Below are 21,130 nucleotides of genomic sequence, written 5' to 3'. Positions count from 1 at the left end.
AGCAGACACTTGATTTCAGTGTTGTGTAGGGTGATACCAGGTGCTGTCGATTCTTCTAATGTTTTTGCCAATTCATTCATGTAGATGTTAAATAATGTTGGACTTATTGGGCAGCCCTGTTTCACTCCCCGCCCCTGAGAGAAGAAGTCTGTTTGCTTGTTGCCAATTTTAACCGCACATTTGTTTTTAGTGTACATTGATTTAATAAAATCATATGTTTTCCCTCCAATACCACTTTCTATTAGTTTATAAAAAAGACCTTCGTGCCAAATTGAATCAAATGCTTTCTTGAAATCTACAAAACACGAGTAGATTTTGCCTTTGTTTTGGTTAACTTGTTTATCAATTAGAGTGTGGAGGGTGTAAATGTGGTCTGTTGTACGATAATTTTTTAGAAATCCAATCTGGCTTCTGCTCAGGACGTTGTGTTCGTCAAGGAAATGATGTAGTCTGCTATTTATAATACTGCAGAGAATTTTCCCCAAGTTGCTGTTAACGCATATTCCTCTGTAATTATTTGGGTCAAATTTGTCTCCATTTTTATAGATTGGTGTGATCAGTCCCTGGTTCCAAATATCGGGGAAAATACCTGCAGTGAGGATAATGTTGAAGAGTTTGAGTATAGCCAATTTGAATTTGTGGTCTGTATATTTGATCATTTCATTTAAAATCCCATCAGCACCACAGGCCTTTTTGGGTTGGAGATTGCATATTCTTTCCAATAATTCTTCTTCTGTAATTGGGGTATCCACAGGATTCTGATAGTCTTTGATTGCTAATTCAAGGATTTGTAATTTTTCTTGTATATCTTTTTGTTCTGGGCTCTTTGTTATATTGCTGTAGAGGTTTGCAAAGTGATTTCTCCACATATCCCCATTTTGGATAGCCAACTCCTCATGATGAGGTTTGTTTAATTTATTCCAATTCTCCCAGAAGTGGTTTGATTCTATGGATTCCTCAATTCCATCCAGCTGATTTCTAATGTGCTGTTCCTTTTTTGTTCTTAGGGTGCGTTTGTATTGCTTCAGTGTTTCCCCATATTGAAGGCGTATATTTTTGTTGTCTGGTTCTCTGTGTTTTTGATTAGATATATTTCTCAATGACTTTCTTAGATTTTTGCAATCATTATCAAACCATTTTTCATTATCTGTTATTTTTGGTTTGCTCTTATGCTTCTTTAGATTAGCCAAGGAGGCTAATTTGTCAAATATAAAGTTTATGTTCCTAACGGCCAAATTTACACCTTCATTGCTGAAGGAGAATGTTAAGGCTAAAAAGTTGTCCAGGAGAGATTGTATTTTTTGGCTACTAATTGCTTTTTGGTAGATGTCTGTACTGTTTGCACTCCATCTATAGGCTTGTTTAGTACCATGTAATTTATTGGGCCATGATGCTTCATGGTTGGGTTCTGCTCTTCTCAGATACACTGTGATTTTACTGTGGTCTGAGAGAGGTGTTAGTGGGCTGACTGTGAAGGCTCTGAGAGACTCTGGGTTTAGGTCGGTGAGGAAGTAGTCTACAGTGCTGCTGCCAAGGGATGAGCTGTAGGTGTACCTACCAAAAGAGTCTCCTCTCAGCCTGCCATTGACTATGTACAGACCCAGTGTTCGACAGAGCCTCAGGAGCTGTAATCCATTTTTGTTTTTCACTTTGTCATAGTTGTTTCTGTGGGGGTATGTGGGGAGGGAAAGGTTATTGCTTCCTGGTAGGTGTTTATCCCCATGACTGTTAATAGTGTCTTGTTCTTCTGCTATTCTAGCATTCAGGTCTCCACAGACCAGTACGTTGCCTTGGGCCTGAAAGTGACTAATCTCTCCCTCTAGAATGGAGAAGCTCTCTTCGTTGAAGTAGGGTGACTCTGAGGGGGGAATGTATGTGGCACAGAGGAAGACGTTTTTATCTGTCAAGATAGCCTCCTTGTTGATTTTTAACCAGATAAAGAATTCTCCTGTTTTGATCAATTCGATTGAATTAATTAGTTCAGATTTATACCATATTAGCATTCCCCCTGAGTCTCTGCCCTGTTTGATTCCTTTTAATTTAGTGGATGGTATGATTATCTCCCTATAACCTAGTGGACAGCCAGTGGAAACATCACCTCTGCACCATGTTTCCTGTAGTACTAAAATATCAACATCATCAATTTCTTTCAGGAAGTCTGGGTTTCTGCTCTTTAGCCCAAAAGCAGAGGACTTCAATCCTTGTATATTCCAACATGCAACGTAAAAAGACTTCATAACTTTTTTTTTTCTCTTTTCTTTACCTTTCAAAATGAGACAAACACTCACAATCCAAGAAGAACCATTAAAATAGGATTTTTCAATTAAAGTAAACTCTTATTTTGCAAATGTGATTTGTTTATCATTTAAGATAGAATTTGTGTCATGCCACTTGGGTGGATGTAGTGTGAGAATGGTGGAGTTCTTGTGCTCATCTTACCATGACCCTCGGCCCATCACATGTGAGCATAGTAGACTCAGCATTTGTTTAATGTCACTCATTTGGTTGGTGGGGGCTGGGCCAGTTGCTCCTCTCACAGCCTGTGCGTAGCTCTGCCTGCTGGGCTGTGGCTCCTCCAGGTGTGGGTCTGCGGTGGGGAGGAGGTAGGCCTCATCTGGGTGGCTCTGAAGCTGGGCTGGTCTGTGCTGCGGTGGGCATTGAGGTTGGTGGTGCTGTGGTCGTGGCTGGTTCTCTCTCTCTCTCTCTCTCTCTCTCTCTCTCTCTCTCTCTCTCTCTCTCTCTCTCTCTCTCTCTCTCTCTCTCTCTCTCTCTCTCTCTCTCTCTCTCTCTCTCTCTCTCTCTCTCTCTCTCTCTCTCTCTCTCTCTCTCTCTCTCTCTCTCTCTCTCTCTCTCTCTCTCTCTCTCTCTCTCTCTCTCTCTCTCTCTCTCTCTCTCTCTCTCTCTCTCTCTCTCTCTCTCTCTCTCAATTGACTTTATTGACATGGCAAGTTATTATTACTTACATTGTCAAAGTATACATATCAAAAAATTTAAATAAAATATATATGTATATATATACACAAAATATATATATATTTATATATAAATAAATGGTGGGACTAACAGTAGTAATAATAGTAGTAGTGGACATGGGATTACCATTAATAACAGCTACAACAACAATGTTAATCAGAACAACAATACATTAAAGCAACAGTAGTAGACCAGTGTCAACATGACTGAGAAGACACATGACCTGGTACGAAAGACAAAACAAAACTAAGCTAAATGGGAAATATTATCAACATTTCTTTGCATTTTTCACTGGCTGTCCCTCAGGCTGTGGCAGGAGGACACATATTTGGCTGCCAAAACTGCACATTTTGGCTTTTCACCCAACAAATATTTGAATTTTTCTTCATCTTTTATAGTTTCAAATTCTTTGTATTGAATTATAATTTTGGGAAAGAAATATGCTCTTAGGTCTGAGTATTTGTCACAGTGTAGTAGGAAATGCACTTCTGTCTCTACCTCTCCCCTGGAGCAGAGTGAGCACAGCCTGGAATGTTTTAGGGTCACTTGTTTTTAGATGGTTGTAAAATTTGATGGCTCTTTTTTCTATTCGAATGAGGAGGGGATATTGGCCCAATTCTGCCCTACATGCGTTATTTGGAGTTTTTCTTTGTACTTGCAATACAGTCTTGCAAAACTCTGCATGCAATACTTCAATTGGATGTTTGTCCCATTTAGTAAATTCATTATTAGAGAGTGGACCCCATACTTCACTGCCATATAGAGCAATTGGTTCTATAACTGATTGAAAAATTTTGAGCCAGATTCTAATTGGAATTTCAATTTTGATGTTCCTTTTAATGGCATAGAATGCTCTTCTTGCTTTGTCTCTCAGCTCATTCACAGCCATGTGAAAGCTACCTGTGTTGCTGATATTTAGTCCTAGATATGTGTAGTTTTTGGTGTGTTCTAATAGAACTGTGTCCAAATAGAATTTATATTTGTCATCCTTATTTCCGGACCTTTTTTGGAATATCATTATATTTGTTTTTTTTAGGTTAACGGTCAGAGCCCAAGTCTGACAGAACCTGTGAAGATGATCTAGGTGTTGCTGTAACCCCTCTTTAGTGGGAGACAGCAGCACCAGGTCATCTGCGTACAGCAGACACTTGATTTCAGTGTTGTGTAGGGTGATACCAGGTGCTGTCGATTCTTCTAATGTTTTTGCCAATTCATTCATGTAGATGTTAAATAATGTTGGACTTATTGGGCAGCCCTGTTTCACTCCCCGCCCCTGAGAGAAGAAGTCTGTTTGCTTGTTGCCAATTTTAACCACACATTTGTTTTTAGTGTACATTGATTTAATAAAATCATATGTTTTCCCTCCAATACCACTTTCTATTAGTTTATAAAAAAGACCTTCGTGCCAAATTGAATCAAATGCTTTCTTGAAATCTACAAAACACGAGTAGATTTTGCCTTTGTTTTGGTTAACTTGTTTATCAATTAGAGTGTGGAGGGTGTAAATGTGGTCTGTTGTACGATAATTTTTTAGAAATCCAATCTGGCTTCTGCTCAGGACGTTGTGTTCGTCAAGGAAATGATGTAGTCTGCTATTTATAATACTGCAGAGAATTTTCCCCAAGTTGCTGTTAACGCATATTCCTCTGTAATTATTTGGGTCAAATTTGTCTCCATTTTTATAGATTGGTGTGATCAGTCCCTGGTTCCAAATATCGGGGAAAATACCTGCAGTGAGGATAATGTTGAAGAGTTTGAGTATAGCCAATTTGAATTTGTGGTCTGTATATTTGATCATTTCATTTAAAATCCCATCAGCACCACAGGCCTTTTTGGGTTGGAGATTGCATATTCTTTCCAATAATTCTTCTTCTGTAATTGGGGTATCCACAGGATTCTGATAGTCTTTGATTGCTAATTCAAGGATTTGTAATTTTTCTTGTATATCTTTTTGTTCTGGGCTCTTTGTTATATTGCTGTAGAGGTTTGCAAAGTGATTTCTCCACATATCCCCATTTTGGATAGCCAACTCCTCATGATGAGGTTTGTTTAATTTATTCCAATTCTCCCAGAAGTGGTTTGATTCTATGGATTCCTCAATTCCATCCAGCTGATTTCTAATGTGCTGTTCCTTTTTTGTTCTTAGGGTGCGTTTGTATTGCTTCAGTGTTTCCCCATATTGAAGGCGTATATTTTTGTTGTCTGGTTCTCTGTGTTTTTGATTAGATATATTTCTCAATGACTTTCTTAGATTTTTGCAATCATTATCAAACCATTTTTCATTATCTGTTATTTTTGGTTTGCTCTTATGCTTCTTTAGATTAGCCAAGGAGGCTAATTTGTCAAATATAAAGTTTATGTTCCTAACGGCCAAATTTACACCTTCATTGCTGAAGGAGAATGTTAAGGCTAAAAAGTTGTCCAGGAGAGATTGTATTTTTTGGCTACTAATTGCTTTTTGGTAGATGTCTGTACTGTTTGCACTCCATCTATAGGCTTGTTTAGTACCATGTAATTTATTGGGCCATGATGCTTCATGGTTGGGTTCTGCTCTTCTCAGATACACTGTGATTTTACTGTGGTCTGAGAGAGGTGTTAGTGGGCTGACTGTGAAGGCTCTGAGAGACTCTGGGTTTAGGTCGGTGAGGAAGTAGTCTACAGTGCTGCTGCCAAGGGATGAGCTGTAGGTGTACCTACCAAAAGAGTCTCCTCTCAGCCTGCCATTGACTATGTACAGACCCAGTGTTCGACAGAGCCTCAGGAGCTGTAATCCATTTTTGTTTTTCACTTTGTCATAGTTGTTTCTGTGGGGGTATGTGGGGAGGGAAAGGTTATTGCTTCCTGGTAGGTGTTTATCCCCATGACTGTTAATAGTGTCTTGTTCTTCTGCTATTCTAGCATTCAGGTCTCCACAGACCAGTACGTTGCCTTGGGCCTGAAAGTGACTAATCTCTCCCTCTAGAATGGAGAAGCTCTCTTCGTTGAAGTAGGGTGACTCTGAGGGGGGAATGTATGTGGCACAGAGGAAGACGTTTTTATCTGTCAAGATAGCCTCCTTGTTGATTTTTAACCAGATAAAGAATTCTCCTGTTTTGATCAATTCGATTGAATTAATTAGTTCAGATTTATACCATATTAGCATTCCCCCTGAGTCTCTGCCCTGTTTGATTCCTTTTAATTTAGTGGATGGTATGATTATCTCCCTATAACCTAGTGGACAGCCAGTGGAAACATCACCTCTGCACCATGTTTCCTGTAGTACTAAAATATCAACATCATCAATTTCTTTCAGGAAGTCTGGGTTTCTGCTCTTTAGCCCAAAAGCAGAGGACTTCAATCCTTGTATATTCCAACATGCAACGTAAAAAGACTTCATAACTTTTTTTTTTCTCTTTTCTTTACCTTTCAAAATGAGACAAACACTCACAATCCAAGAAGAACCATTAAAATAGGATTTTTCAATTAAAGTAAACTCTTATTTTGCAAATGTGATTTGTTTATCATTTAAGATAGAATTTGTGTCATGCCACTTGGGTGGATGTAGTGTGAGAATGGTGGAGTTCTTGTGCTCATCTTACCATGACCCTCGGCCCATCACATGTGAGCATAGTAGACTCAGCATTTGTTTAATGTCACTCATTTGGTTGGTGGGGGCTGGGCCAGTTGCTCCTCTCACAGCCTGTGCGTAGCTCTGCCTGCTGGGCTGTGGCTCCTCCAGGTGTGGGTCTGCGGTGGGGAGGAGGTAGGCCTCATCTGGGTGGCTCTGAAGCTGGGCTGGTCTGTGCTGCGGTGGGCATTGAGGTTGGTGGTGCTGTGGTCGTGGCTGGTTCTCTCTCTCTCTCTCTCTCTCTCTCTCTCTCTCTCTCTCTCTCTCTCTCTCTCTCTCTCTCTCTCTCTCTCTCTCTCTCTCTCTCTCTCTCTCTCTCTCTCTCTCTCTCTCTCTCTCTCTCTCTCTCTCTCTCTCTCTCTCTCTCTCTCTCTCTCTCTCTCTCTCTCTCTCTCTCTCTCTCTCTCTCTCTCTCTCTCTCTCTCTCTCTCTCTCTCTCTCTCTCTCTCTCTCTCTCTCTCTCTCTCTCTCTCTCTCTCTCTCTCTCTCTCTCTCTCTCTCTCTCTCTCTCTCTCTCAATTCAATTGACTTTATTGACATGGCAAGTTATTATTACTTACATTGTCAAAGTATACATATCAAAAAATTTAAATAAAATATATATGTATATATATACACAAAATATATATATATTTATATATAAATAAATGGTGGGACTAACAGTAGTAATAATAGTAGTAGTGGACATGGGATTACCATTAATAACAGCTACAACAACAATGTTAATCAGAACAACAATACATTAAAGCAACAGTAGTAGACCAGTGTCAACATGACTGAGAAGACACATGACCTGGTACGAAAGACAAAACAAAACTAAGCTAAATGGGAAATATTATCAACATTTCTTTGCATTTTTCACTGGCTGTCCCTCAGGCTGTGGCAGGAGGACACATATTTGGCTGCCAAAACTGCACATTTTGGCTTTTCACCCAACAAATATTTGAATTTTTCTTCATCTTTTATAGTTTCAAATTCTTTGTATTGAATTATAATTTTGGGAAAGAAATATGCTCTTAGGTCTGAGTATTTGTCACAGTGTAGTAGGAAATGCACTTCTGTCTCTACCTCTCCCCTGGAGCAGAGTGAGCACAGCCTGGAATGTTTTAGGGTCACTTGTTTTTAGATGGTTGTAAAATTTGATGGCTCTTTTTTCTATTCGAATGAGGAGGGGATATTGGCCCAATTCTGCCCTACATGCGTTATTTGGAGTTTTTCTTTGTACTTGCAATACAGTCTTGCAAAACTCTGCATGCAATACTTCAATTGGATGTTTGTCCCATTTAGTAAATTCATTATTAGAGAGTGGACCCCATACTTCACTGCCATATAGAGCAATTGGTTCTATAACTGATTGAAACATTTTGAGCCAGATTCTAATTGGAATTTCAATTTTGATGTTCCTTTTAATGGCATAGAATGCTCTTCTTGCTTTGTCTCTCAGCTCATTCACAGCCATGTGAAAGCTACCTGTGTTGCTGATATTTAGTCCTAGATATGTGTAGTTTTTGGTGTGTTCTAATAGAACTGTGTCCAAATAGAATTTATATTTGTCATCCTTATTTCCGGACCTTTTTTGGAATATCATTATATTTGTTTTTTTTAGGTTAACGGTCAGAGCCCAAGTCTGACAGAACCTGTGAAGATGATCTAGGTGTTGCTGTAACCCCTCTTTAGTGGGAGACAGCAGCACCAGGTCATCTGCGTACAGCAGACACTTGATTTCAGTGTTGTGTAGGGTGATACCAGGTGCTGTCGATTCTTCTAATGTTTTTGCCAATTCATTCATGTAGATGTTAAATAATGTTGGACTTATTGGGCAGCCCTGTTTCACTCCCCGCCCCTGAGAGAAGAAGTCTGTTTGCTTGTTGCCAATTTTAACCGCACATTTGTTTTTAGTGTACATTGATTTAATAAAATCATATGTTTTCCCTCCAATACCACTTTCTATTAGTTTATAAAAAAGACCTTCGTGCCAAATTGAATCAAATGCTTTCTTGAAATCTACAAAACACGAGTAGATTTTGCCTTTGTTTTGGTTAACTTGTTTATCAATTAGAGTGTGGAGGGTGTAAATGTGGTCTGTTGTACGATAATTTTTTAGAAATCCAATCTGGCTTCTGCTCAGGACGTTGTGTTCGTCAAGGAAATGATGTAGTCTGCTATTTATAATACTGCAGAGAATTTTCCCCAAGTTGCTGTTAACGCATATTCCTCTGTAATTATTTGGGTCAAATTTGTCTCCATTTTTATAGATTGGTGTGATCAGTCCCTGGTTCCAAATATCGGGGAAAATACCTGCAGTGAGGATAATGTTGAAGAGTTTGAGTATAGCCAATTTGAATTTGTGGTCTGTATATTTGATCATTTCATTTAAAATCCCATCAGCACCACAGGCCTTTTTGGGTTGGAGATTGCATATTCTTTCCAATAATTCTTCTTCTGTAATTGGGGTATCCACAGGATTCTGATAGTCTTTGATTGCTAATTCAAGGATTTGTAATTTTTCTTGTATATCTTTTTGTTCTGGGCTCTTTGTTATATTGCTGTAGAGGTTTGCAAAGTGATTTCTCCACATATCCCCATTTTGGATAGCCAACTCCTCATGATGAGGTTTGTTTAATTTATTCCAATTCTCCCAGAAGTGGTTTGATTCTATGGATTCCTCAATTCCATCCAGCTGATTTCTAATGTGCTGTTCCTTTTTTGTTCTTAGGGTGCGTTTGTATTGCTTCAGTGTTTCCCCATATTGAAGGCGTATATTTTTGTTGTCTGGTTCTCTGTGTTTTTGATTAGATATATTTCTCAATGACTTTCTTAGATTTTTGCAATCATTATCAAACCATTTTTCATTATCTGTTATTTTTGGTTTGCTCTTATGCTTCTTTAGATTAGCCAAGGAGGCTAATTTGTCAAATATAAAGTTTATGTTCCTAACGGCCAAATTTACACCTTCATTGCTGAAGGAGAATGTTAAGGCTAAAAAGTTGTCCAGGAGAGATTGTATTTTTTGGCTACTAATTGCTTTTTGGTAGATGTCTGTACTGTTTGCACTCCATCTATAGGCTTGTTTAGTACCATGTAATTTATTGGGCCATGATGCTTCATGGTTGGGTTCTGCTCTTCTCAGATACACTGTGATTTTACTGTGGTCTGAGAGAGGTGTTAGTGGGCTGACTGTGAAGGCTCTGAGAGACTCTGGGTTTAGGTCGGTGAGGAAGTAGTCTACAGTGCTGCTGCCAAGGGATGAGCTGTAGGTGTACCTACCAAAAGAGTCTCCTCTCAGCCTGCCATTGACTATGTACAGACCCAGTGTTCGACAGAGCCTCAGGAGCTGTAATCCATTTTTGTTTTTCACTTTGTCATAGTTGTTTCTGTGGGGGTATGTGGGGAGGGAAAGGTTATTGCTTCCTGGTAGGTGTTTATCCCCATGACTGTTAATAGTGTCTTGTTCTTCTGCTATTCTAGCATTCAGGTCTCCACAGACCAGTACGTTGCCTTGGGCCTGAAAGTGACTAATCTCTCCCTCTAGAATGGAGAAGCTCTCTTCGTTGAAGTAGGGTGACTCTGAGGGGGGAATGTATGTGGCACAGAGGAAGACGTTTTTATCTGTCAAGATAGCCTCCTTGTTGATTTTTAACCAGATAAAGAATTCTCCTGTTTTGATCAATTCGATTGAATTAATTAGTTCAGATTTATACCATATTAGCATTCCCCCTGAGTCTCTGCCCTGTTTGATTCCTTTTAATTTAGTGGATGGTATGATTATCTCCCTATAACCTAGTGGACAGCCAGTGGAAACATCACCTCTGCACCATGTTTCCTGTAGTACTAAAATATCAACATCATCAATTTCTTTCAGGAAGTCTGGGTTTCTGCTCTTTAGCCCAAAAGCAGAGGACTTCAATCCTTGTATATTCCAACATGCAACGTAAAAAGACTTCATAACTTTTTTTTTTCTCTTTTCTTTACCTTTCAAAATGAGACAAACACTCACAATCCAAGAAGAACCATTAAAATAGGATTTTTCAATTAAAGTAAACTCTTATTTTGCAAATGTGATTTGTTTATCATTTAAGATAGAATTTGTGTCATGCCACTTGGGTGGATGTAGTGTGAGAATGGTGGAGTTCTTGTGCTCATCTTACCATGACCCTCGGCCCATCACATGTGAGCATAGTAGACTCAGCATTTGTTTAATGTCACTCATTTGGTTGGTGGGGGCTGGGCCAGTTGCTCCTCTCACAGCCTGTGCGTAGCTCTGCCTGCTGGGCTGTGGCTCCTCCAGGTGTGGGTCTGCGGTGGGGAGGAGGTAGGCCTCATCTGGGTGGCTCTGAAGCTGGGCTGGTCTGTGCTGCGGTGGGCATTGAGGTTGGTGGTGCTGTGGTCGTGGCTGGTTCTCTCTCTCTCTCTCTCTCTCTCTCTCTCTCTCTCTCTCTCTCTCTCTCTCTCTCTCTCTCTCTCTCTCTCTCTCTCTCTCTCTCTCTCTCTCTCTCTCTCTCTCTCTCTCTCTCTCTCTCTCTCTCTCTCTCTCTCTCTCTCTCTCTCTCTCTCTCTCTCTCTCTCTCTCTCTCTCTCTCTCTCTCTCTCTCTCTCTCTCTCTCTCTCTCTCTCTCTCTCTCTCTCTCTCTCTCTCTCTCTCTCTCTCTCTCTCTCTCTCTCTCTCTCTCTCTCTCTCTCTCTCTCTCTCTCTCTCTCTCTCTCTCTCTCTCTCTCTCTCTCTCTCTCTCTCTCTCTCTCTCTCTCTCTCTCTCTCTCTCTCTCTCTCTCTCTCTCTCTCTCTCTCTCTCTCTCTCTCTCGACAAATGTGGTCTGTCACCAATGGTGACCACCTAGAGCTAGGAAGAGGAAGGGTGTAAAGTGAGCTATGCAATCTCCCTAAGGTCCCTCAATTATGCGCTTTCACATATTCAAGGTCACTTGTAGCAGAAGCGACCTTGGCTGTAGTGTAGGCATTAGATAACACCTTCTTTACCACAGCTCCACCTTGAGCGATCACAGCTCTAATGGCAGAGCTTGCCTGTGTGTGACCAGGACTCGGCGGGAGAAAGGGGAAGAGAGGTAGAACGAGAGGCGGCATGAATAATTGAACATTGAACGTGCCCGATTCGGGGATTGGAGAATTTCTGTTGCGGATATCTTGCAGTCATAGAGGCGGCAGTAAGTAGAGAGCAATAACTTTTTCCAAACACCCCCTGCCACAGACCACCCGGGATTCAACAGTTTGTGTGGAGGAGAGGGGTTCTCTCCTTGGGAATACACACACGAAAACAACAAACACACAAATCCTTGCCCGGAAGGAGATCTGCTAGCTAACTGACGGTTCTATTCATCTCTACAGTACAGTACCTGCAATCTGATTAGAATACTGTAATGTAATCATCTGTGTGGACTGGAGACCTGTTGTTCACCTGTGGGGAACATTTAGCTACATCGGTAGTTGAGGATACTTGCGACACACAGTAATTAAGGAGACGGTAGCCCCCCCCCCCCCACACACCTCCCATCTGGGCGCCGCACCCCGGCAGGCCCGCCATAATTAGGTCAGTCGCAGGCTGTGCCAGCCGCTCATATGCACGCACGTACGCCAATCGTGCGCGCATATATATACACACCCAGCCACACACACACACAAACGTGAGCATGCGTATATACTCATGCACGCATCTCCTTAAAAAGTTACTTCTCCTAGAAGAAATGCGATATCACCTGTAGTGTGAGCAGGCATACTGAGTCAGTGAGTCAGAGAGAGAGTGTGTCTGTAGTGTGAGCAGGCATACTGAGTCAGTGAGTCAGAGAGAGAGTGTGTGTCTGTAGTGTGAGCAGGCATACTGAGTCAGTGAGTCAGAGAGAGTGTGTCTGTAGTGTGAGCAGGCATACTGAGTCAGTGAGTCAGAGAGAGAGTGTGTCTGTAGTGTGAGCAGGCATACTGAGTCAGTGAGTCAGAGAGAGAGTGTGTGTCTGTAGTGTGAGCAGGCATACTGAGTCAGTGAGTCAGAGAGAGAGTGTGTCTGTAGTGTGAGCAGGCATACTGAGTCAGTGAGTCAGAGAGAGTGTGTCTGTCTGTGTGAGAGAGAAAGAACGAAGAAGAGTGTGTGTCTGTGTCTGTGTGTGTGTGTGTGTGTGTGTGTGTGTGTGTGTGTGTGTGTGTGTGTGTGTGTGTGTGTGTGTGTGTGTGTGTGTGTGTGTCTGTGTGAGTGCCTGCCAACCTGTATCTCGGGCTTGATGTAAATTCCAATTTGGGCAGCAGACAGAACAGACAGAAGGGCTTTTAAGGTAAATGGGGCTGTAATCAAATAGCAGCAGGTGTAACCTCCTTAATTGCGCATCTGCTATTTTGAAGGTCACGGCTATTGGGCACAACTGGTGAATAGGGAAATAGAGGCAGAACTTGCATTCAAACTCCTTTCCCAATGATTAGCAGTCTAATGGACTTAGCCTAAAGCAGGCGGACCACATGCTAGCACACTAAACCCCGGGAGAATGAGACAGAGGCAGCCAGAGTTAGCTACTAAGCTACTACATGGCAACTATGGTATTTAGCATATACACACACAGTTCTGGCTGGCACAATCCGCACAATATCAGTGTCTAGACTTTTCAATTCAGTAAAGCTTTATTGGTAGAAACCACAGTAGATGTGTAGATATTGCCAAAGCAGACGAGTTTTGGCAAATAAATGAAAATAACTTTGGATCACATGTTCTGGAGTGCAGAATTCTATCAACAGAATTTACCCTTTCTATTTCTTTACACTATATAATATTTTGGGACTGAGGCCTGGCAGACAAGAGAAGGAGAGACAGTATCAAAGACTGTAATTCAGGAGCTGACTGAAATCCAGGCAGAGGGAACAACATGGGACTGCAGTACTGACTAACACTAAAATGACTCCATAAATACCCTTCAAACAGATAGCGAGAGAGACAAAGAGAGACAAAGAGAGACAAAGACAGATAATAATACAACACACATACAGTCTTGAAGACATCACAGACAAAATGCTTAGGGGCTGATGCAGGGACGAATCAGAAGGAATACAACGAAGAGATAAATATGAAGAAAATAGAGAGAGACCTGAGAAAGCCCTGAGAGAGAGAAAGAGACCTGAGGAAGCCCTGAGAGAGAGAGAGACCTGAGGAAGCCCTGAGAGAAAGAGACCTGAGGAAGCCCTGAGAGAAAGAGACCTGAGGAAGCCCTGAGAGAAAGAGACCTGAGAAAGCCCTGAGAGAAAGAGACCTGAGGAAGCCCTGAGAGAAAGAGACCTGAGGAAGCCCTGAGAGAGAGAGACCTGAGAAAGCCCTGAGAGAGAGAGACCTGAGAAAGCCCTGAGAGAGAGAGACCTGAGAAAGCCCTGAGAGAGAGAGACCTGAGAAAAAACTGAGGGAGAGCGAGAAAGAGAGCAGACAGAAAGGTACTGGGGCACTTGTTCTTGCACATCTGGTGATTACGGTTGAAAACATCAGGTTTGACCTTATGAGTTGGAACTATGGAACCATGGAGTGGTGGAGGAACCATCCCCTCCCCTTACACTAATTACTTCAGTGTTGTCCCTGTGAAAGGAAACCTAAGCCCTCTGCACACTGAAAGAAATCACTTCACATACTGGCACTGGAGATGAGTTAAAACACCTAGTTGCACGTGTGTGTGTGGGAGGGAGTGGTGTGAGTATGTATGTATGAGTGTGTGTAGTCCCGTGTAGCTCAGTTGGTAGAGCAAGGCCCTTGCAGCGCCAGGGTTGTGGGTTCGATTCCCATGGGGGACCAGTACGAAGAAAGTATTAAAATGTATGCACTCGTTAGGTGCCTCCTAAGAAGAGGCAGGAGGCAGGAGCGCAAGGAAGTCCCAGAAACACAATCGTTTATTGAAAGTCCCAACACAACAACAACAGGAGGGGAAACACACCCAACGAAGTCGCCACACACAGGGCAGTAAAGTAACACACGGAGGAGGAACCTCTACTCCCAATTACAATCCAAACGGCACAATGACTGTGGGGGAAAAAAACCTGTGGCGCAAACACGCACCCCTAACAGAGCAACAACAGCAAATAATCCAGCACAAAGAATAGCAGGCAGCTGAGGTTAATAAACCCACCGAAATTAATGTAACAAAACAGGCAAACGAAAAGGAGAAATGGATCGGTGGCAGCTAGTAGGCCGACGACCGCCGAGGAGCCACCTCCGGTGGAAGTCGTGACGGCACTACTGTGAGCCGCTCTGGATGGGCTCTATCTTAATAGACCTATGAGAGGTCACAAACAACATTACATTTACATTTAAGTCATTTAGCAGACGCTCTTATCCAGAGCGACTTACAAATTGGAAAGTTCATACATATTCATCCAACATGGTGGTGGTTCTAGCTTGTATTGCTCCCTGGGTCAACAGCGAGAAACGAACTCTATTCAGACTTTTGGAACAACACAAATAGATAATCATTAAATATACTAATATATCTGCAGTGTGCACAAACACACCTGAAGAATCCTGCTGGGGAGAAGTGGAAGCAAATGGGTCTTCATCCTCAGGCTTAGACTTTATTTGTGAAGACACCTGTGTGGCTGAGGAGGTGGATGGCTCCTCATCCTGGCCAGTGTGTCTGAGGAGGTGGATGGCTCCTCATCCTGGCCAGTGTGTCTGAGGAGGTGGATGGCTCCTCATCCTGGCCTGTGTGTCTGAGGAGGTGGATGGCTCCTCATCCTGGCCAGTGTGTCTGAGGAGGTGGATGGCTCCTCATCCTGGCCAGTGTGTCTGAGGAGGTGGATGGCTCCTCATCCTGGCCAGTGTGTCTGAGGAGGTGGATGGCTCCTCATCCTGGCCAGTGTGTCTGAGGAGGTGGATAGCTCCTCATCCTGGCCAGTGCCAGAGGGTGCTCCAAAATATTCAGAAGTGCCCCTGAATTTGCATTAAAATACAGTATATGAGTCTAACACCCTAAATACATTTGTTACACAATTAAATATGCATGTCATTATGCACAACTTTCAGAATAGGAACCAAATGAACCATACAACCTCCTTGGTTACTTCTGAGTGGGAGACCTTCCCAGGCAGTAGCCTGCCTAGCTCACAAACTAGAATCAGGGCGCCCACTCCGACAAGGGTCATGATATCATTGACGTGACCCGCAAATGTCACTATTCTAAATGTTTTTGTCCGGGCGCCCCGTGCCCCCCCGGCAAGATGCAGCCCTGGGGGGCTGCCCATGTCGCTTTTACCTAAATCCTCCACTGCATGGTAGACACACATATTTGTAAACAAACAGGTGGAGGGACGACTCAGGCTTTGACAAACAACATGATAAACACATACAGTTGAAGTCGGAAGTTTACATACACCTTAGCCAAATACATTTAAACTCAGTTTTTCACAAATCCTGACATTTAATCCTCGTAAAAATTCCCTGTCTTAAGTCAGTTAGGATTACCACTTTATTTTAAGAATGTGAAATGTCAGAATAATAGTAGAGAATTATTTATTTAAGCTTTTATTTCTTTCATCACATTCCCAGTGGGTCAGAAGTTTGCATACACTCAATTAGTATTTGGTAGCATTGCCTTTAAATTGTTTAACTTAGGTCAAACGTTTCGGGTAGCCTTACACAAGCTTCCCACAATAAATTGGGTGAATTTTGGCCCATTCCTCCTGACAGAGCTGGTGTAACTGAGTCAGGTTTGTAGGCCTCCTTGCTCGCACACACTTTTTCAGTTCTGCCCACAAATCTTCTATAGGATTGAGGTCAGGGCTTTGTGATGGCCACTCCAATACCTTGACTTTGTTGTCCTTAAGCCATAACTTTGGAAGTATGCTCGGGGTCATTGTCCATTTGGAAGACCCATTTGCGACCAAGCTTTAACTTCCTGACTGATGTCTTGAGATGTTGCTTCAATATATCCACATAATTTTCCTTCCTCATGGATGCCATTTATTTTGTGAAGTGCACCAGTCCCTCCTGCAGCAAAGCACCCCCACAACATGATGCTGCCACCCCCGTGCTTCACGGTTGGGATGGTGTTCTTCAGCTTGCAAGCCTCCCCCTTTTTCCTCCAACCATAACGATGGTCATTATGGCCAAACAGTTCTACTTTTGTTTCATCAGACCAGAGGACATTTCTCCAAAAAGTACGATCTTTGTCCCCATGTGCAGTTGCAAACTGTAGTCTGGCTTTTTTAATGGCGGTTTTGGAGCAGTGGCTTCTTCCTTGCTGAGCGACCTTTCAGGTTATGTCGATATAAGACTCGTTTTATTGTGGATATAGATACTTTTGTACAAGGTCATTTGCTGTTGTTCGGGACTTTTCGCACCAAAGTACGTTCATCTCTAGGAAACAGAATGTGTCCGCTTCCTGAGCGCTATGACGGCTGCGTGGTCCCATGGTGTTTATACTTGCGTACTATTGTTTGTAGAGATGAACGTGGCACCTTCAGCCATTTGGAAATTGCGCCCAAGGATGAACCAGATTTGTGGAGGTCTTGGCTGATTTCTTTTGATTTTCCCATGATATCAAGCAAAGAGCCACTGAGTTTGAAGGTAGGCCTTGAAATACATCCACAGGTACACCTCCAATTGACTGAAATTATGTCAATTAGCCTATCAGAAGCTTCTAAACCATGACATCATTTTCTGGAATTTTCCAAGCTGTTTAAAGGCACAGTCAACTTAGTGTATGTAAACTTTTGACCCACTGGAATTGTGATGCAGTGAATTATAAGTGAAATAATCTGTCTATAAACAATTGTTGGAAAAATGACTTGTGTCATGCACAAAGTAGATGTCCTAACCGACTTGCCAAAACTATAGTTTGTTAACAAGAAATTTGTGGAGTGGTTGAAAAACGAGTGACAAGTAATCCAAGTAACAAGTAATCCAACATGGTAAAAAAAACAGATATACAGTACAAAGTGGAGGGGTGACTCGGTGAAAGAGTGTGAGATGAGAGGAATGAAAGAGGATAAAGATTGAAAGCCAAGGGGTTGAACGATCATTGAACGATCATTGAACGATAGCACAACAAAAAACGTAATCGCGTCATAACAGTCAAGAGCCATCATCTACATCCCAAATATCCGAAAAGTCAGTACAGTACTTTTATGAGTCCTTGCTTTGTACTGGAAGTTTTTATTAAGGTCAAATGCCTTACATCGGTTCGAATCATACAATAGCCCAGCTACCATTTCAGATCTCTCTAGTTCTTTATCAGTGCGTGTCTGGCTGGAATATCGTGGGTCGTGAAAACCTTTCTGTTCACAGCAGTAATTGCCTGGCATTGAGGAAGAAAGGTTGTCTAGGTTTGAGTGGCCAACCTTTTTGATTCTCTTCCCTGGCACACATGAAGATATGAATGTGGAAAGTTATCATTCTTCGGCTTGAGGAGAGAGAAAGGCAGAAAGACAGAGAGACAGAGAGACAGAGAGACAGAGAGACAGAGAGACAGAGAGAGACAGAGAGAGACAGAGAGAGACAGAGAGACAGAGCCAGAGAGAGACAGAGAGAGACAGAGAGAGACAGAGAGACAGAGCCAGAGAGAGACAGAGAGACAGAGAGACAGAGAGAGAGAGAGAGAGAGAGAGAGAGAGAGAGAGAGAGAGAGAGAGAGAGAGAGAGAGAGAGAGAGAGAGAGAGAGAGAGAGAGAGAGAGAGAGAGAGAGAGAGAGAGAGAGAGAGAGAGAGAGAGAGAGAGAGAGAGAGAGAGAGAGAGAGAGAGAGGTACAAGTCCAGAGAAATACACCAACTAATGCATGTAGGGCAGAATTGGGCCGCTTTCCAGTAATAATGAAAATACAGAAAAGATCATTAAAATTTTGGCTACATCTAAATTCAAGTCCAAATTCGAGTCTGCAATTTAAAGCACTTCAAACCCAAGAGCTGAGCCCAGAAACGAGCCCTCTCAGTCAGCTGGTGTTGGACCTAACCAACCAAGCTGACACCAGCACTGCTTCAAAACAAAGAATTCCAATAAACAAAATCATGAACCAATCAAAGGACTCATATTTACAACATTGGAAAAACGAAACAAAATCCCAAAGCCGACTAAATTGCTATCTGACCCTAAACAGAGAATATGAATTGGCTGAATATCTCTACTCTGTCAGAGATTCGAAGCAGAGACAGATCCTTACCAAGTACAGGCTGAGTGACCACCGATTGGCAATAGAAACCGGGAGACATAAAAAGACATGGCTACCCAAAGAGGAGCGTGTATGTGGTCACTGCACGACAGGGGAGGTAGAAACAGAGATGCACTTTCTCCTTTACTGTGATAAATATTCCTCACCAAGAGATTCATTATTCACAGAAATGACTACATTTATTCCAAATTTTAACTTATTAAACCCAGAGGAAAAACTAAAAATACTCATGGGCGAAGGAGCAATGGCTCCTCTTGCAGCCAAATATGTATTTGCCTGCCATAGCCTGAGGGACACTGAATAATAACATCTGCATAGTAAGCAGTAACTTACTTATTATGACTGTTATTGTTATTACTGTTATTGTTATTAGTATTATTATTGTTGTTTATCATTCCAAATAGTAATGGTATGGGTGGTAATGGTAATGATAGCAGTTTAATGATGGTGGTGGTGGTAGTGGTGCATTACACCATACATAACATTCGACTATTGACTGTTACCATTTTATTGTTACTATTTTTATATTTAATTTTGTATTATTATTTACTGCCATTCTATATTATTATTTGTCATTGTTTTAATTGTATTACAATGTATATTGTATACATTGTTGCTTTGGCAATATTGACACAATGTTTTTCATGCCAATAAAGCAGCTTGAATTTGAATTTGAATTTGAGAGAGAGAGAGAGAATTTGTGTTTGGCCTTCTTATGATGGCATGTTTTGTTCCTCATCTCCTGGCAACTGAATGACTGATGTTTCAGAGTCCATCTTCATTCTACCCAGTTTGACAAATCACAAGCTCAGGAGGCTGAAGAAATTTGTCTTGTCACCTAAAACCCTGTCGGGCTGTATCACCGCCTGGTACGGCAGCTGCACCACCCACAAGCGCAAGGCTCTCTAGAGGGTGGTGCGGCCTGCACAACACATCACCGGGCGCAAACTACCTGCCCTCCAGGACACCTACAGTACCCGATGTCACAGGAAGGCCAAAACGATTATCAAGGACAACAACCACCCGAGCCACTACCTGTTCACCCCGCTATCATCCAGAAGGCGAGGTCAGTACAGGTGCATCAAAGCTGGGAACGAGAGACTGAAAAACAGCTTCTATCTCAAGGCCATCAGACTGTTAAACAGCCATGACTAACACAGAGAAGCTGCTGGCTACATACAGACTTGAAATCATTGGCCACTTTAATAAATGGATAATTAGTCACTTTAATAATGCCACTTTCATAATGTTTACATATCTTGCATCTCTCATCTCTGTATTTTATACCATCTATTGCATCTTGCCTATGCCGCTCTGTCCTTGCTCATCCATATATTTAGATGTGTATATTCGTATTCCATCCCTTTACTTAGATGTGTGTGTATTAGGTAGTTGTTGAGGAATTGTTAGATTACATATTAGACATTGCTGCACTGTCTGAGCTAGAAGCACAAGCATTTCGCTACACTCGCAAAACCATGTGTATGTGACCAATAAAATTTGATTTGATTTAACATAAAATTGTAAATGACATTTAGTGTAATAAGTCAAGCAAGTTTTATCCAGAGCGACTTACATCAAGTGCAATCAAGCAAGGAAGCTGAAACAACCCTGCAATAACGGATTTCAAACCCAGAAGCAACCGCATAGTACAAGCATCATAAGGTGTCAAACCCAAGTTCTCCTGACTTATGGCTGGATTCAATCCGTATCGCTGAAGTTCAGCGCTCCAGCACGCTTGAAATGTAAAGGTCATTTCCGATTGAGCCGACGTGGGCAGCTTTAGCGCAGACTGCATTCACGGTAACGCAGGAACATTGCCAATACATTTCTATAGCGCTGTACCGCAGCTCTGCAGCGCTAGGGATCAAGCAACCCCCTCAAAGAGAGACAACGAGAGGGCACTCTGTCCCGGCCGACCACCTACAGATAAGAGGCTGCACCAGTAGAGGGTCTCTGACAAGGACACCCATGTTAGCAAATTACAGATGGGTTTCACATAGCGCTGTCAGCTTCGACGGACACTTTCGCGCAGGCCGTCTCCACAAACACATCAAAGAGCTTGTTCACTTCAATCGAGCAGAGACATGAGAGGAGTGTTGTCAGAATACCCTCCCTGTGTCCTCTCACATCCACTCTCTCTCTCTCTGTTGTTGTCTCCCTCTGTCTGTGTCTGTCTCACTCTGCCTATCCCCCTCTCTTTCTGTCTGCCTTTGTGTCTACCTCTGTCTGTCTGTCTGTCTCTGTCTCTGTGCTGAGTACGAGTGAGCCTGTCTGGTACTGTCTCTTCATTAGACTTGATAAGACTACAGTTACATTTTTCATCTATTCTGAGAATGCCTGATTGCACCTCCCTTGGAGTCTGGGACCACATGAAACACCGTTTGAAGATTAAATCAAGCTAGGAAATCAAATCAACT

Source organism: Salvelinus alpinus, chromosome 2 (assembly GCF_045679555.1).
Source record: "Salvelinus alpinus chromosome 2, SLU_Salpinus.1, whole genome shotgun sequence".
Taxonomy (NCBI): domain Eukaryota; kingdom Metazoa; phylum Chordata; class Actinopteri; order Salmoniformes; family Salmonidae; genus Salvelinus; species Salvelinus alpinus.
Note: the sequence above shows the minus strand (reverse complement) of the source record.